This window comes from Dermacentor silvarum, chromosome 5, assembly GCF_013339745.2.
Source record: "Dermacentor silvarum isolate Dsil-2018 chromosome 5, BIME_Dsil_1.4, whole genome shotgun sequence".
NCBI lineage: Eukaryota > Metazoa > Arthropoda > Arachnida > Ixodida > Ixodidae > Dermacentor > Dermacentor silvarum.
Window position 1 is genome coordinate 36,763,696 of NC_051158.1, and position 5,616 is coordinate 36,769,311.

Sequence of the window (5,616 nt, forward strand, 5' to 3'; positions counted from 1 at the left end):
TTACATCCCAACCACTGACAACAGACCATTGATAATGCAGCTAAATTTATAATACATGCACTTGATACTAGTTAATTTTTTGTGGGAAATTCAGGCACAGACTTAGTAAATAGAGGCAATGAAGCGCTATGTAAAGTATATGACAGCGCTACTCACAACGACCTAAAAGTTAACATTAATAAAACTAAGGCGGTGTTATTTCGACGTAGAAATAACCCTGTTCAGCTTTCTAGAATTGAGTTAAGTGACATAGAAATAGACCTAGTACCATCAATAAAACCCTGGGAGTCTACTTTGGTAAACACATGACATGGGATGACCACGTAAACCATATGATTAGTAAGTTGTCTAGAACGATTGGTGTGTTACACCGCATTTTTTTGCATGCCCTGCACTTGTCAATATGCGTCTTTATAATGCTAATTTTTGACCAACAATGAACTATGGGTTGCTGCTTTGGGGTACAACCACGAACGAAAATATGAACAAGCTTGCAGTGTTGCAAAAGCGTGTGGTTCGATGAATATGGTAAGTTTTATACCATTTTCACACTGAGGACCTTTTTTTATAAAACACAGTTTTATTAAGATCCATTCTATGTCCACTTATAATTTGTGTCGCCAGTTTAAATTTGGTATAGTTAACAACACTAATGTGCTGGCAACCCAATCTGGGTTAGAAGCCAACAAAACAAGTTATAATACATGCAAACAGGGAGAATGAAAAAAAATGTCGCACAATTTATGGCAAACACAAGCTACAGTTCTTGCTACCCACATTACTAAATGCAATTAATAGACAACAGCCCTGACATCTCACAAATCTCAGTCAATGAACTACGGAGAGTGTTACTCGGAGGAACATCTTTACCATAAACTCATTCACGTTTGTGCGAAATTCTTGCTGATGTTTATTTAATTTTGCTGTTCATCGAAATAGTGTTTGTACAAGTTTCTGACACGTGCCTTACTCAAGTCTGTTCGTGAGCCATGTACAATGCATTGCAGACAGACAATGAACTTTTATTGAGGTCCTGAGGGACTAGCTGGCGGAGACCCGCTAGGGCCCCCGGCTCGCCGCTGGCTGCTCCTATGTCGGAATCGGGAGGCCAAGCCTCTCCGCTCTTTCACGGGCCCTCATTGCATATTTCTTTTTTTTTTCTGTTGCAACTACCGTTATGCCGTCGTGTGTGTAGGGAGACCAGGTCTTCTCAAGCTGTTTGATCGGGTTTTAGTCCTGGTCTCCCCCAACATTGTTGCAAATAACTGCATTTATTTCACTGGTACTTCAACACACCCTGCGTAAAAGGGCAACTATCCTTCAGCGAACTACAGCGTAATAGTAAATAATTGGGGCTGCCCTCGGATACGTCCCATTCCCGAATGTCCGGTTGCAAGTTTTGCCCGTATCACAACACGTAACACAACACAGGAGGAAATTAGGAACATTGCCGGCCGCTCCGCAGGTTTACCTGCTCATTGTTTATGGAGACTGCAAAACATATCCATGTTCACGCAAAGGCAAAGTCGATGCGCTGACGACGCTGATGGTGATGCATGGAAGTGGGATTCTCGTGAGCAACTTCGCGCGACGTCCGGTTCATTATCTCTTCACTATAATCGTAATATCACTCAAGGCGCTCTGCTGGTGAAGGGCTTATTGAATGCTAGTAACTTTAAGGGTTTAGTTCTCAAGCCAGAGCATTATAGTCGTGTAAAAAATTTTTGGCAATGTTCTTAGGGGCAAATATTACACGTCTAAGTTGCGTTTTTTTATTTCTTTCCTTGTATTGAACTATTCACGCGCATTTGCTCAGCTCACCGCCTACTGCTGCATTTGGGCACTAATTGATATTGTTTTGTAGTTTTAAATCGCGTTCTCCTCATCTGTTGAGAGAATAATGTCCAAGACACCTTACACCTTAATGGCTTGCCTTACAGGGGTTCTGCACCTGTTTCTCTAAGTTTTGTGCATTCAATTAAGAAAAGGAACAGACCGCAGATCTAATTTTTTTCTTATAAGAACTACCAACGGAAGCCATGGGCAAAGTAGGAAGTTGTCCATATGATTCTGTTCTCTAGGAAAAAAAGAACTTCGGAGTTAACCGACAAGACGACCTTTCATTATCGCGATGCTTCAAATATCTATTTCAGAATTGAGTACGGATAAAATTACAGACAGTGACACAGAAATATTTTATTTATGGAAGAAAATTTTTATAACCACAATGCATATACCTGCCTTGAACAAGTTAGACTCGAAATGAAGATTGCGCAATTTTTTTAACCGTCATAACCAGCCCTTTGTACAATGAGAATAAATGAAAGGAGATACTTCCCGCTGTTGTCAGTAGCATTCTGCTCCAGTGACACACATGCATCATTATTTATTTATTTATTTATTTATTTATTTATTTATTTATTTATTTATTTATTTATTTATTTATTTATTTATTTATTTATTTATTTATTTATTTATTTATTTATTTATTTATTTATTTATTTATTTATTTATTTATTTATTTATTTATTTATTTATTTATTTATTTATTATTTATTTATTTATTTATTTATTTATTTATTTATTTCCGACTGTCTAGGATGGAGGAGGTCTAGGTAAAAGCTGCATGCAAGCAGCTTTAGGAACCCTCGCGCACCACCCAAGCAGCAGCAATGAAATGCATGGTCACATAGTTTTGGAGCACTTTCTCAGGGCAACAGATCATAATGGATCACACAACATCAAAACAGAAATATATATAATGAAAACTTGAAGATGATATTACAGCTTCAAAGTCAACCAATTCAGAAATAGATCAAATAATGTGATCAGATTAATGCAGCGTCGAAATGTGTTAGCGAGTGGTCGAACGTGCGCTTACCATAGAGGTGACGGTTGGTGAGCAACTTGAATTCTGACGGAGTTAGGCTGCGAATTTCTATGCCTTTATCCTGGAATCTACTCAAAAATTTTGGTAGGCGACACTGAAGCATTTGATCGCCACAGTTGGGGACCGGGGAACTTTTCCAATTTCAGTGTGACGAGTAAGTCGTGCAGGCTGACACTGTTCTAAATTTGTAGTTTCAACGAATGTTTTGTAATGCCTTCGATGACAGAGATAAAATTGCTTTAATAGCCTTTGGATATATATTCGTTGAATTTTAGGAAGATTATACTTTTCAAAGACAGGTTCCGTGTGCTCTTATATGGTAAGTTTTAATATGCGCCAGATTTTTTTGCAGCAGTAGCAGTTTGTTACTGTTCGATTCAGTTATTGAACGCCATACAAAAAGACAACTTTGTATATGCGAGGCAAATAATGCATTTTAAAGTGTTTTACTGGCACAGGAAAAGCATATCTATTTCGATATAATAGGCCTACAGTGTGGCTACCTTTATGAGTGACAAAGTTAACTTCTCGCAATAGATGGCAAGAAAAATATATGCCAGGATCCTAATAGTAATAACTGTTTTCATCTGTGCGTACTTGAATGCTACGTTTCGGTCTGATGGAATACGAGTATTTTTAATGTGGAGAAGAACGGCTTTTGGTTTGGTTAACATTAACTCTAAGAAATTTCTGCACGGAACATGTGCTCAGCTTGCGAAGAAGTACATTTGCTTGGAAAATTAACTTCTTGGGACAGGAGAAAAACATGAATATGCTAATGGCGGCAGCGTACATTAGGAGCTTTGCCTCTTCATGCATATATGCAACATTATTCACGTAGAGATTAAAGAGCAACGGGCCGAGGATGCTCCAATGAGGGATCCCTGCAGCTATTTCGTTTATATGTAACTTCAGATTATTTATTGAGACAAAGCGTTGTCTGCTTGTGAGGTAGGACTTCAAGACTCCAATGCAAGGTCTCTTATACCGTATCTTTCAAGTTTTCGAAGTATTATGTGATGATTAATAAAATCGAAAGCCTTGGTAAAGTCTACAAATATGCCAATAGTGAGCACTTTGAGTTTAATGTTAAGGGGGATGAATTCATTTTGGTCAAGATGCGCAAGATCCGCTGACTGATTTTTTTAAAACCGTGCTGAGCCTTTGAGAGGGGTTGGTATTTTGAAACAAACGAGGACAACTACTTTGCAAGAAGTTTTTCTAAACATTTGGAAAGTATTGGGAGAATGTAAATCGGACGGTAATTTTGAATGTCTAATTTATCACCCTTGTTACGCCGGGCTACAACTCTTGCAATCTTCATTCGAGAAAGGAATGTTGCTAGAAGCTATATAATAGGAGCTATATCATCACTCAGTTAAGGAGGGGTAGAAGTCCATTAACTTCTATGGCCAGCAGCTTCTAGCACCTCAGCGGTACGTTTTTGTGAGGAGCTGAAGGCTATGTATTATTTTCTTCTATTCTACGCCAAATAATAGATTCAGAAGAGGAGACAATTTCACAGGATCAAGCAATATACATTATTATGCTTGAAGCTACCCTCACACATAGTATTACCTGCAGCACGCTTTAGTTTTTCTGTTAACAATTGATTGATTCTGGGGTTTTACGTGCCAAAACCAGTTCTGATTAGGAGGCACGCCGTAGTGGAGAACTCCGGATTAATTTTGACAACGTGGGGTTTTTTAATGTGCACTAAAACGGAAGCACGCGGGCGTTTTTGCATTTCGCTCCATCGAAATGCAGCCGCCGTGGCCGGAATTAGATCCCGCGATCTCGATCGTGCTCGGCAGTGCAACGCTTCAGCTAACTAAGTCACCACGGCGTTTTTTTTTCTGTTAACAATAGTGATCTATGTAACTGTAAGAGCAGATACCGAAGAAATCATTACCGGTACCTAATTAGAGTCCCAAATATTGAAAAAATTCATTTGATTTGACGATGACGATCTCTACCAGCACAGTTCTATCAGCTATCACAGGAGAATGTTGCAAAATCTGACCTTTCAAACAAGGGAATATAATTAGAGCTTCCGCGTACGCACATTGCATCTGGCAGCCCATCTACATTTTTCAATAGGTCCTTCGACTTTTTTAGGGGGGTTTTTACTCTTAAACTTCAGTTTTAATAGGCTGTCAAACATATCAACATTCAAAAGGCACAGGTCAAGTGCAATTGCTCTTCAGAACGTGGCTTGCCTTATGAGTGCCTCATCTCCTTCACTTCGAACAGAGCAGAACGTTCACACGACGCAAGCCATTCGACTCAAAATACAAAACAGGATTGCCCTGACAGGACACGCTGGACAGCAGCTTCGTGATTATTTTGAACGTAAGTGCATATATATTCTTTATTTCTGCTCCTACGAAAAGCTGTTTAAATTTCAAGTGCTGTCATAGCTTTAACATCATACGAGGCATTCGGGTACATGTTAGTGTCGGTGTATATCACTAAGTTATCGTCAGAAGACGAACAGCGGGGGGGGGGTGGGGGGGGGGGTGGGGGGGGGGTGGGGGGGGGGGGGGGGGGGTGTGGGGGGGGGGGGGGGGGGGGGGGGGGGGGGGGGGGGGGGGGGGGGGGGGGGGGGGGGGGGGGGGGGGGTTTGGGGGGGGGGGGGGGGTGGGGGGGGGGGGGGGGGATCATTCTGGCTCTAAACTTTGGGGGGGGGGACGTGGTGTGTTTCCTAAGTATTTTTGGGGGAAGGG